We start from the raw sequence: 14,006 nt of genomic DNA, 5'->3' as shown, positions 1-14,006 counted from the left end.
TGTAATTTTGTTTTTAGCGCCTTTGAGGTGCTTTGGTACCATGAGGTGCAAGCATAGTCGTAGTACCCTTGAATGAGTGCTCCTGCCAGAGTCTTCAGGGTATTCTTGTTTACCAGTGAGGAGATCCGGTACAAGAATCGAGTTTGTTGGTTGACTTTTTTTATTACATTGGATGCCATTTTGTCACAGGAAAGATTTGCCTCTAGGATGGAACCCAGGTAGGTAATATCTTCTTTCCTTGTGACAATATTGTCACCCACTGTAACTGAGAAGCCGTCGGTCTCTTCTTGTCAGAGACCAGCAGGGCTGAGTCGTCCGCAAACAGGAACAAGTTGCAGTCACAAGCTGACGACATGTCATTTGCATAAATTAGGAACAGTAGCGGACCTAGTATGCTTCCTTGTGGAACACCACAGCTTACTGTGAGGGGGGGGGATAGGGTACCGTTTACCTCCACCATCTGCTCTCTCCCCTCCAGGTAGGATTGCATCCAGCTCACTGATAGACTATCAAAACCAATTGCTTTTAGCTTGTCAATCAGAATGGTGTGATTGACAGTGTCGAAGGCCTTTTGTAGGTCCAGCATGACCATGCCGCAGTATTTGCCCGCGTCCACCTCTTGTTTGATGTGGTCGTTTAAATAGAGAAGGCATGTGTCAGTGGAGTGGGATGTTCTGAAGCCAGATTGGAATTCGTAGATTAGATTTTTTTCCGCAAGGTATTTTTCGACCTGTTCGTATAAAAAATGTTCCATGACTTTCGAGATGGAGGTAAGGATAGAAACAGGGCGGTAGTTGCCTGGGTCTAATTTACTGCCTTTTTTGTGCAGAGGGGTCACTCTTGCAATTTTGAAGTCCTTGGGGACGTGTCCCTGTTTTATGGAGAGGTTTATTATGTGTGTGATGACTGGGGTGATGGCGGCTGCTGAGTCTCTGAGGAATTTGGAGGGGATGTTGTCATGGCCAGTGGCCTTGTTAGGTTGGAGGGCGCTCAGTTTTTTGAGTACCTCATCTGTTGTTACCATTTCCAGTTTGAAGTCGTCTTTGTGGACCCCTAGGTTCTTGTAGTATGCTACTATGTGTTCTACCCCATAATGCCCTGAGTGGGAGGGTAGTTTGTTTACCAGTGTTGTGGCTATGTTTGTGAAGAAACTATTTAAGTAATTGGCTACATCCAGCTTTTCTGTGATGAGCGTGTTGTCCGTCTTTATGTTTATGTTTGAGAATCTGGTTTTAAGTTTTTTACTGCAGCCTAGTTGGTTATTGAGTAATTTCCAAAGTTCACGTGGTTTGTTTTTGTTTTCCTCGGTTTTGTCATTGATGAAATTCTTTTTTGCTGTTTTGATCATGGAGTTTACATCATTTCTTAGTCTGTTTCTTTCCAGTTTGAGTTCAGTCACGTGGGCTTGGAGTTCACTGCTCGTGCTTATGGTAAGCTTTGACTGACTTTTACGAAACTCAGAGCATTTTTTGTCTCAGGTTTTCATAGCGGTCAGTATTTCAGCGTGCATCCACGGCTCCGCGCAATCTTTTACCCTGGTGGTTCTTAGGGGGGCCATGTTGTTTAGTATCGTTGAAAATGTGGTTTTGAAGCCAAGCCATGTTTCTTCAACCAGTGTACCATTGAGCTCATCTGACCAGTCCAGACCCTCCAGTTCAAGGTTAAAGGCCTCGCTAGAGTAGGTTTTGAGGTCTCTAGATGTGACTGTTTTGTGACAGCCAGCCTTTTGTTTTAGCTTTTTGCGCATACAGAATATCATATAATGATCACTTAACCCGCATGCTATAACCCCTTTATTGGCGATCTTGGACTTGTCAGAGGTCAGGATGAGGTCAATGGTAGTCTGAGTTGACTCACACACACGTGTGGGTTGTGTGATTAGTTGGCTGAGGCCGTGCAGATCACAAAACCTATTGTAGGATTTGAAGACGGGTGCATCTTTTTGTTGCATATCCGTGTTCCAATCCCCAATAAGAATCATTTCTGTATCCTCAGCTCCAGCTAAGCACGCATCCAACACATCATAAAAGCCATTTTGGTCTGGCGGTCTGTAAATTGTGCCGACTAGAACAGATTTAGCCCTTTCAAATAGAATTTCTACAAAAACAGTTTCAATAGCCTCATGATCTAGGTCTGTACGGTTAATACATTTGGTGTCTTTATGGATGTACATACAGACACCTCCTCCATGCCTGTTCCTGTCATTGCGGACTAAAGAATAGTTCTCTAATTCAATTTCCGGATCTGTTACTGATGAGTCCAGTTTCGTTTCTGAGAAACATAGTATGTTTACCTTACCGCTACTGAAATGTTGTCTTATTTCTGCCAGTTTGTGCCTGAGGCTATTTACATTAAGATGAAAAATATGTAGTCCGTTTTTGTTTGCTGTGTTGTCAATATCATTGAGATAAAGGTAGGGTTTTTCTTCTGTGGGAAGGGGGGGGGGGCTCTGTGATGTCCGGAGGGGGGGTGGGGGATCCTTTGATCAAGGTGTGTGTCCCGCGACGGGAGGGGGGTGGGGCTGTGTTGTTATTATTTGGTCCGTGTGTGGGAGGGGGGGGTGGGTGAGATTCTCCGGTCATAATGTCCGGTGAAAATAATTCCCTCTAAGCACAATTTGATTATTTGAATTGTATTAAAATAGGCTAAAATTAAATAGCCTATGCGATGAATGAAACAATCATTACATTTGTTTCATCGTTGCTTCTAATAATGACAACGACGTTGTCAGCGAGAGCTTAAAGTGGAAATGAAGCAGTGAGCAATGTGATCCTAGTTTGTTTGTTGTGTACCTTGTGTAAGACAGGGTTCTATAATCAAATGTGAAATCTATCTTATTTGTCTGAAAAATCAAATATAATATCCCTGTTTTCAACATGGGCGCCGCCATTTTGTTGCTGACGTCATGGCTGACGTCATGGAGCTTGTTTGGTGTATACACTGCTGGTTAGTTGCCTATAGTGAATGGGTCAGTCGGTAAATAAAATGTTGCCTACAAAACAACGGGACCGCGGTGGTTCTGTTTGTATTGCTCCTGGCTGTTCAAACTAATTTTACCATGTGAGAGAGAGGAAAGTTGGTTAATTTCCACAAACTACCAGTGAAAAAAACAGTGTTGTTGGCATGTTGGCTCAGGCTGGCTGCACTCAGGCGGCGTGATCAGCCTGTTGGACAGGGAATGAAGATCCCCAGAGAACACTTCATTGCCTCGGATTATGTTGTTGGGGGTGGAAGGTTTGTCCAGAAGACCACTAATCAGCTGAAGCCTGATGCGGTTCCCTCGGTCTTCGACAGACAGACCGGCGTTAGCTCTCGGGAGCGATCGCTAGCTAGTTAGCACCAGCCGGGGACCGGCATTAGCAACCGGGAGCGATCGCTAGCTAGTTAGCACCAGCCGGGGACCGGCGTTAGCAACCGGGAGCGTCGCGGAGCATTCAGCCTGCTGGCTACCTAGATCCACTTCAACCAGCGTCGCAGAGCATTCAGCCTGCTGGCTACACAGCTTGTCGGTGTGCTGGAGCCTCTGCAAGCTAACGGTAGCTGGCTCCAGGCTATTAGCACATCGACAAGCTGCTGGAGCTCCCGACGCTCGGCTGGTTGAAGTGGATCTAGGTAGCCAGCAGGCTGAATGCTCCGCGACGCTCGCTCGGACAGGCCACACCCAGCCCTCGCCTGTAGTCTTTCCACAGTATTGAGAGACAATACTTGTCGAACTATATAACAATAATTACCTCATTTACAAGTTGTATTTAAGTTTGCAAATAAGGGCAAATAAGGGAACACATTAATGACATTTCAAAGATGTAAAAAAAAATAATATTTCGATTTTTTTGATTTTCTGAAGAGCAAGACATTTGTTCACTTCCTGACACCTCTCTCTGGCCGAATCAAGTCGGGTTTGGCCGCGTCGAGACATGGTATTATACTAGTAGTATCTAAGGTACATAAGAATTTCTTTTTAAATGTAAATAATAGAGCTAAGAACAAAACAAAAGGGGGCGATGTAGAGTGGATCCATCGCGCTTGTGGTAGTCAGAACCGGTTTGAGGAAGAATAGCCGCTGCTGTCGACGTCGTATATAAGCAGACATGGGAGCAAATAAACAGACATCCTAACTGAACTAACAATACACAATGATCTATACAAATGATACAATACAAGGTAAATGTTGATACACTGTAATGTACACTCAGTCCATCAGAGACTCCCCCACACTCTCCACCTTCAAATCCTGCCTCAAAACCCACCTGTTCTCCCTAGCCTTCAACCCCCCCCCCCCACCCATAACCCCGCCTCAAAACCCACCTGTTCTCATTAGCCTTTGTGGTATCATTGACTTGGAAACTGTGCATTTCATAACCAATGTGTCTGTGTAAAGTAACCACTATGCCAGTAGGAGTTAGATCATTTTGTGTACTGTACTGTGTAGGGACTGTCCTGCTCCACTAGGGGCAGGCTTTTCTCATTCACTAGGCTGGGGGCGGGGCTGGCTTTTCTAATTCACAGGAGCGATCTTTTCTACTCTACGTTGGCTTTGAGAGTTGTGAATGAATGAATGAATGAAAACTTTATTTAACAGATTGCAGAATGGGTACAATACAGTACGGCTCAATACATACAATTGTTAAGGGGATGCAGACCTGAGAAAGACGTTTGTCTTGTTTCCATCAGGGTCCCCCATTTTCAATTCATATAGACATTTATGACATACACAACATACATGACATTTATGGCATAGGGTATTAGGGACATATAGGTATTTAGTACTGATACATTTGTAAATTGTGACATAACCGGTATTCAAATATACAGTACTGTTACCCCTAGATCCTGACAGAGTATATACATATGATGGGGAGGGGACTGTACATTAGGAGGGGGTGGGTGGGTGGGAGAGAAATATACATACGGCGGGGAGGGAATATATACATGTTTGATTGATTGAATTGATTGAAAACTTTATTAACAGATTGCAGAATGGGTACAGTACAGTACATAGATGTAGCAGTAGGCCTACTGTCTATCTGTATGTCATGTATGGGGACCCTGATGTAAACAAGACGAAAGTCTTTCTCTGGTCTGCATCCCCTTAACAATTGTGTGTATTGAGCTGTACTGTACCCAATCTGCAATCTGTTAATAAAGTTTTCAATCAATCAATCAAAACAGCTCAATACATACAATTGTTAAGGGGATGCAGACCAGAGAAAGACGTTTGTCTTGTTTACATCAGGGTCCCCCATTTTCAATTCATCATAAACTGTACTGTGCAGGACAGTGATGCAACAGTAGCAGGACAGTACATCACAGTGATGTAGCAGGACAGTGATGTAGCAGGAGTCAGGACATTGGATCACAGTGATGTAGCAAGACAGTGATCACAGTGATCATTTTGTGTAGTGTACTGTGTAGGGACTGTCCTGCTCCACTAGGGGCAGGCTTTTCTCATTCACTAGGCTGGGGGCGGGGCTTGCTTTTCAATTCACAGGAGCGATCTTTTCTACCACATTGTACAACAGAACTGCCGAGTCCCGAGGCTGGTAAGTGCTAGTTAAAATGTACAGTAGTGCACAAACTCTACGTTGGCTTTGAGAGTTGTATTATACTGATATAAAAGTTATGCTGTAGGTTGTATGTGGGAGGGGGGCGGGGGGCTGCGTCGCCCACAGTATTTGGTTAACGTTACTGTGGGAAGTTATGCTGTAGGTTGTGTATGGGGGCGGGGGGGGGGGGGGTACGTCGTCCACGGTCTATTTAACGTTATGTACAGTAGTTGTGTTTGATTGATTGAAAACTTTATTAACAGATTGCAGAATGGGTACAGTACAGTACATAGATGTAGCAGTACTGTCTATCTGTATGTCATGTATGTCTGTCCTGATGAATTGAAAATGGGGGACCCTGATGTAAACAAGACGAAAGTATTTCTCTGGTCTGCATCCCCTTAACAATTGTGTGTATTGAGCTGTACTATATTGTACCCATTCTGCAATCTGTTAATAAAGTTTTCAATCAATCAATCAAAACAGCTCAATACATACAATTGTTAAGGGGATGCAGACCAGAGAAAGACGTTTGTCTTGTTTACATCAGGGTCCCCCATTTTTTATTCATCATAAACAGGGGTGTAAAAAGTACCCAGAAATTATACTTTACTACTACTATTATACTAAGTACACTGTACAACTGTACAAGCAAAACTGTACATTGGAATATTGACGAAACCATACTTGGTCATTTACTGTACATTGGAGGGGGTTGGGTTAGGACATTTACAGGGTCCAGTTTCGAATTGCAGTCTCCCGTAGTTGCTCTTTGAGAGTGGTTTTGAAAGTGGGTAGTGATTCACATTCCTTTACAGCAGGGATCAGCAACCTTTTTGATACGAAGTGCCATTTTAAAATGTTCTTGTTAACCAGTGTGCCATATCAATGTTAAGGTTAATTATGAAACCACATCACAATGTAAATCTCCAACAGATCTGTAATTATATTCCATCCATATAGGCAACGTGCATAGCAATAGTTTTAATAACCATTTTCCTCTCATAAATATATAAGAGAATGCTGCCGTCTTTATGAGATGCTTGCTTGCCATACCTGGACACATTCAGCCTTGTCTGCCTCATCCTTTAAAGTTCTCATGTTTGGTCTCAAAATGGCGTTTAACACTCAATGTTCGGCAAACAACAACAGACTGACCCTTCTCATTGGCTCTGACCATGAAATATCCCTGGTATATCAGTCAACCTACAGTACCATAAATAACAGGCTGTGCAACTGCCAATGGCTGTGAAAGAGGTAACTGCATGGGGAGGTAACTCAACATTTCCAAAAAGGTTCCTCTTACACATTTGCTAGTGTGCCATGTTGGTTTAGATAATGTGTACCAATGGTGGCACTCGTGCCTAAGGTTGCTGACCCCTGCTTTACAGCTTTGGGTAGGGCGTTCCACATCGATGTGGCATAATTGCGAACCGTGTTTAGTCCCTTGTTTGAGCCGAATCTGGGTTTAACATGATTTGTGGAGCTCCCTCTGGTGTTGTGATCGTGGTATTCACTGACCTTTGGGAAGTATTTTGACATGTACATGGGTACCTTAGTCGTATAGTGTATCTTGTTGACCAGGCCCATTGCAAGTTGCTGTACTCTGTCGTCTACTCTAAGCCATCCTAGGTTGTCAAAGTGGGCAGGGGTGAGGTGGGTTCTAGGAGTAAGGTCAAGCAGTAGTCTGACCAGTTTGTTTTGAGATCTGCCAGGTTATGACATTTATGCTTCTACCTAAAACCAGGTTATGTGAGTAGCTGGGATTGGTTCAGGTTCTGATATTGCTGTACAGGCCAAGATTTCACTGATCGCTTTAGTACTTAGACACATAGCACTATGTTGTATCCTCTCACCAGGCTCCAATGCAATGGGGCACATTTTCACATGATGTTGCTGTCAATGACGCATTATACAAAATGGTCATCAGTAGTGGCCACAGAAATAAACCCATATTCCATAATGGGACTTGAGTATACTGAATATTTGACCATACCAAATAGCTCATATAAAAGGCCTTCTAGTAGGCCAGTTGACTAACTCACATAATTAGCATCATATAGCCACAATACTAACTAACAATGCTTTACTTTTTCTCTTTCCTTGGCATGTCTCCCAGGGGGCCCGGAATCACTACTTACTGGTCTGTTTAGTCCTATCTCATTCCTCATCTCTCCTGCTCCATCCCTCATCTGCTGACTGTGGTCATCCTGTCCTGGGTGTGTTTGGTCTCCTGCTCCACTCTTCTTCAGGCTCTGTGATCCTGCACCTTTTTAGGGTGGAGGATATCGGCAGCCATTGGACGTGGTTGGCTGCCTGAATTTAGCTTAAGTCTATTGCTCTTTTTGCCCAACAAAGTAACTGCAATTTTTTTGAGGACCAGCACCATGAAAGGACAAGACAATCTGAATGTGTGCACATAACCTCACCATGCTCACTGAGAACACCTGCACAATGAGGATTACAGTTGATCACAAATTATGTGCTTGTTTATGTGTTGTGCTTGTAGTAGTAGTGTTAGCTTGTGTGCTATTTGATTGTTATTATTTACACTGTTTCTAAACAACTCCTAACTGATCAGAAAAAGATACTGGAATATGTTGTTTCTTTACACATATGTTGGATTATGTAATTGGTTTGTCTTTTTTATTGGTTTGTCATGACAAACCAATTACATAATCCAACATATGTGTAAAGAAACAACATATTCCAGTTAACGGTATATTTTTTTAATGATTTGTTACGGCGAAATCAATACTTCCATTTGTATAAATTGCATTAAGCGGACCTTAGTATTGCTGCCTGGCTGAGGGGCTTGTTGCGGCTCATGTGCATGCGCACGCTCGGCCAATCAGAGCAACGCGGAAGGGCTTGTTGCTTACCGAAAGTATTCACGCGGTTGGGGCTCCTTTTGCACAAATTACTGCATCAATACAGCTAAATATATACTTTTCCACGATATTCTAATTTATTGAGCTGCACCTGTACATCACTGTGCTCAGGAGGCAAAACGATGTCTAACATGCCTGCCATGTATCACAAACAGTACTGTATTTGCAAATCTGGTATGTCATAAATGTATAGATGTAGCAGTACTGTCTATCTGTATGTCATGTATCAAGTTTCAAGTTCAAGTTTCTTTAATAGTTGTCATACAGAAGTACAGAATACTTTTGCTAGACAAAAGATAAGTGAAATAAAATAGTATAGCATGTAAAAAAAATAGAAGTAAAAATAGAAGTCATGTACGTAGACACAGTGTAAGGGCCATATGAGTGTTTTGATTATGTCGGTAGCTTCTCCGATATATATATATTTTGTAATTGTGTTTAGTTTAAGGCACAATTAGGCGCCGGTGTGTAGAGGCCAAGGCCAACTTGTTGGATTTGTATTGCTAGAATATTAGAATTAATTTTGTCTAGAATAGTGTCTTATTTATGTTTGAACACTAGAGGGCTCACCGCCTCCATTATAGCCAGCTGGAAGTCATGAGATTACTTGAATGTAATTCAAGCATATATACCTTTAGGAGTTGAACATGAAGTAGTATTTTAACTTTGGGTGGAATAAAGTTTTAGAAACATTTGGGATGAATACACCTTTAAAACTATTTGTGGGAATACACATACAAAAATAAAAACGAAAGAATGGAAAAACATGCAGAACTGATCGCTAATGCTGTCACGTCCCTGATGAAGATGAACAGGAGCACTTGGATTGGCAAGGTATTGTATTGGAGCGGACCCACGACAGGATGAAGGATGACAGGATGGGTCAAGCGCAGATGACATTTCAATGGCAACCCCCCCAAAGGAATGCGTGTGTGCTGCCCATCTCACATGTGTTACAAATAAAGACTTCATAGTCCCATTTCATTCATTATTCATTCAAACGATTTGGGTTATAAGCTTTAAAAGGATTTGGGGAAGACACCATAACACAATTGGGTATTCGAACCTTTAAAACCATTTGGGTGGAATACACCTTTAAAATTATTCGGGAAGACACATTTGGGTATTAGAACCTTTAAGACCATTTGGGTGGAATACACCTTTAAAATGATTCGGGAAGACACATTTGGGTATTAGAACCTTTAAAACCATTTGGGTGGAATACACCTTTAAAATGATTCGGGAAGACACATTTGGGTATTAGAACCTTTAAAACCATTTGGGTGGAATACACCTTTAAAATTATTCGGGAAGACATATTTGGGTATTAGAACCTTTAAGACCATTTGGGTGGAATACACCTTTAAAATGATTTGGGAAGACACATTTGGGTATTAGAACCTTTAAAACCATTTGGGTGGAATACACCTTTAAAATGATTCGGGAAGACACATTTGGGTATTAGAACCTTTAAAACCATTTGGGTGGAATACACCTTTAACTGTCCTGCTACTGTTGCATCACTGTGATGTACTGTCCTGCTAACCATTTGGGTGGAATACACCTTTAACTGTCCTGCGACTGTACACATACTGTACTGCTACTGTACACATACTGTACTGCTACTGTACACCTACTGTACTACTACTGTACACCTACTGTACTGCTACTGTACACACCTCCTGCACATTGTGATGGGGCTGTCCTGCTAACCATTTGGGTGGAATACACCTTTAACTGTCCTGCTACTGTTGCATCACTGTGATGTACTGTCCTGCTAACCATTTGGGTGGAATACACCTTTAACTGTCCTGCGACTGTACACCTACTGTACTGCTACTGTACACCTACTGTACTGCTACTGTACACCTACTGTACTGCTACTGTACACACCTCCTGCACATTGTGATGGGGCTGTCCTGCTAACCATTTGGGTGGAATACACCTTTAACTGTCCTGCTACTGTTGCTTCACTGTGATCCACTGTACTGCTACTGTATTATAACCTTTAAAACAATTTGGGTGGAATACACCTTTAAAATCATTCGATTTGGGTTATAACCTTTAACACTATTTGGGTGGAATACACCTTTAACTGTCCTGCAGCCATTTTACCACTGTCCACTGTACTGTACTGTACAGTCCTGCTACATCACTGTCCTGCTAACCATTTGGGTGGAATACACCTTTAACTGTCCTGCTACTGTTGCATCACTGTGATCCACTGTACTGCTACTGTATTATAACCTTTAAAACAATTTGGGTGGAATACACCTTTAAAATCATTCGATTTGGGTTATAACCTTTAACACTATTTGGGTGGAATACACCTTTAACTGTCAAGCAGCCATTTTACCACTGTCCACTGTACTGTACTGTACAGTCCTGCTACATCACTGTCCTGCTAACCATTTGGGTGGAATACACCTTTAACTGTCCTGCTACATCACTGTGATGTACTGTCCTGCTACATCACTGTAATGTACTGTCCTGCTACATCACTGTCCTGCTACATCACTGTGATGTACTGTCCTGCTACATCACTGTCCTGCTACATCACTGTCCTGCTACATCACTGTCCTGCTACATCACTGTAATGTACTGTCCTGCTACATCACTGTCCTGCTACATCACTGTCTTGCTACATCACTGTCCTGCTACATCACTGTGATGTACTGTCCTGCTACATCACTGTCCTGCTACATCACTGTGATGTACTGTCCTGCTACATCACTGTCCTGCTACATCACTGTGATGTACTGTCCTGCTACATCACTGTCCTGCTACATCACTGTCCTGCTACATCACTGTGATGTACTGTCCTGCTACATCACTGTCCTGCTACATCACTGTGATGTACTGTCCTGCTACATCACTGTCCTGCTACATCACTGTCCTGCTACATCACTGTGATGTATTGTCCTGCTACATCACTGTGATGCTACATCACTGTCCTGCTACATCACTGTGATGTACTGTCCTGCTACATCACTGTCCTGCTACATCACTGTCCTGCTACATCACTGTGATGTATTGTCCTGCTACATCACTGTGATGCTACATCACTGTCCTGCTACATCACTGTCCTGCTACATCACTGTGATGTATTGTCCTGCTACATCACTGTGATGCTACATCACTGTCCTGCTACATCACTGTCCTGCTACATCACTGTGATGTATTGTCCTGCTACATCACTGTGATGCTACATCACTGTCCTGCTACATCACTGTCCTGCTACATCACTGTGATGTATTGTCCTGCTACATCACTGTCCTGCTACATCACTGTGATGTACTGTCCTGCTACATCACTGTCCTGCTACATCACTGTCCTGCTACATCACTGTCCTGCTACATCACTGTGATGTATTGTCCTGCTACATCACTGTGATGCTACATCACTGTCCTGCTACATCACTGTCCTGCTACATCACTGTGATGTATTGTCCTGCTACATCACTGTGATGCTACATCACTGTCCTGCAGTTATGGGCAAGCTACTTGGAAAATGTAGCAAGCTACACTACAAGTTACTCTCGATTAAATATAGCTAAACTACAATGGAAGCTATCCCCAGAGAAATGTAGCAAGCTACACTACAAGAACATGGCTAAAATAGCTAGCTACATCGGCACTACTTTTTTTTTTTTTTTTTACTTTGTGATCAAGTTTACACCAAACAAATAGGCAGGCAAAAAAATAGCTCAGTTTGATTGTTTATTATAAAACTGAAACAAGCCCTCGGTCTGGCTTTTTGTGTCATCCTTTTAACATGAGGAAAGAACTGTGGAAACGTAATAAATAAAAGGCAGTGAAACAATAATAAAATAAACACAAATATATACTCCCTCTATTGGAATGGAGACTTTTCAGCACAGGATAAACTACTGTTTCAACTCAAACCACAGTAACAAAATGACAATAACCTGGCCAAAGAAAAAGTGCAAGAAACATTTGTCTACAAAATAGACATTAACGAAATCCTATGTAACATTTATACATTCTTAAGTACGGAAATAAGCAGCATGGGGTAATCGGCATTGGAACTATACTACTACAGTATGTACTCAGAGTATAACACTCAAGCTTGACACTGCTAGACAAACAATACTATCCTTGGCTGCTAGATATGTAACTCACAAAACATTCCATGGCCACAGGTTGAGAACCACTGGTCTAGGACAATCTTTTCCCTATTTTTTTCTTTTCTCCACCCCCCAATGTACAGTGTACAGTGTCCCCCTACCCCAACCCCCCCCCCCCCCCCCCCCCCCAATGTACAGCCCCCACCCACCAACCCCACCAACCCAACCTCCTCCAATGTACAGTTTCTACGTCAAATGTATATACACTCTTTTTCTGGACACTTTTTGTATCACAAACAGTACTGTATTTGCAAATCTGATATGTCATAAATGTATAGATGTAGCAGTACTGTCTATCTGTATGTCGTGTGTGTCATATATGTTATGATGAATTGAAAATGGGGGACCCTGATGTAAACAAGACGAAAGTCTTTCTCTGGTCTGCATCCCCTTAACAATTGTATGTATTGAGCTGTACTGTACTGTACCCATTCTGCAATCTGTTAATACACTTTTCAATCAATCAATCAATAATATTGTTCATAGCAGCTAGCCTATCTCAGACAGACTGTTAGTTAAAGCTGTTGATAAAAAGTGCACTGACTTGTGTGCTGTTTGGGATTATGTAAAGACAGTAAGGGTTTTCATCAGCTCACCTGAATATGTGTTCTCAAGTTAGTATTGGACGTGTGGGACGTCGAGAGCAGCTTCGTTTTTGGTTGACACAATAAACACCTAAACACATATGTTTTAGGCGTTTTTTCAGTCAAACTCATAAACGTGTCCAGGTAGGGCCATGGAGATGCAGTGTTGTTATTGTTGTTGACATCATCTTCATCAATGCCATCAGTGGAAACATCAAATCCCTCTGCCATTATTTCGCGCTGTTATTGTAAATTCATCCATTCATTCTCATTCAGTGGTCTGCGTTTAGATTTTCACTTCCTGGTTTGCGGCCTGGAGTCCCGCCCTATCCTGCCTCTGATTGGCCTACCCGTAATATTTTGGCCTACCATACCCAATCGTGAGTCGTCACTCATATCTAAACAAACCAACCAATCATAGTGGGTTTTTTACGGGGATTTTTTTTTTCTCCTCGCAGATCTTCCTGTCTAGACTGCGAAAGTAGCGTGTAACGTTTCTCGTCGCTACGTTACTACTTCGTTCTATAAACAGCTCCGCTACAGAGACCGCTACCCTGGTTAAAAAGTAGCGAGCTACCAGCACGCTACTGAGAATTGTAGTTAAGCTATGTAGCTTCGCTACTTGTAGCAAGCTACTGCCCATCACTGCTGTCCTGCTACATCACTGTCCTGCTACATCACTGTGATCCACTGTCCTGCTACTGTTGCATCACTGTCCTGCACAGTACAGGACACAAAATGATTTAACTGCCTCTCCACTATGCTCAAATGTTTGTGTCACATTCTGTGAGAGTCTCTAGAGAACTATTTCACAATTTCACTATGCTTAGTGTGGGAACCT

Source organism: Notolepis coatsorum (genome assembly GCF_963971535.1).
Source record: "Notolepis coatsorum genome assembly, chromosome: 10".
Classification (NCBI taxonomy): domain Eukaryota; kingdom Metazoa; phylum Chordata; class Actinopteri; order Aulopiformes; family Paralepididae; genus Notolepis; species Notolepis coatsorum.
The sequence above is the reverse complement of the archived record's forward strand: the minus strand, read 5'-3'. Positions refer to the sequence as shown.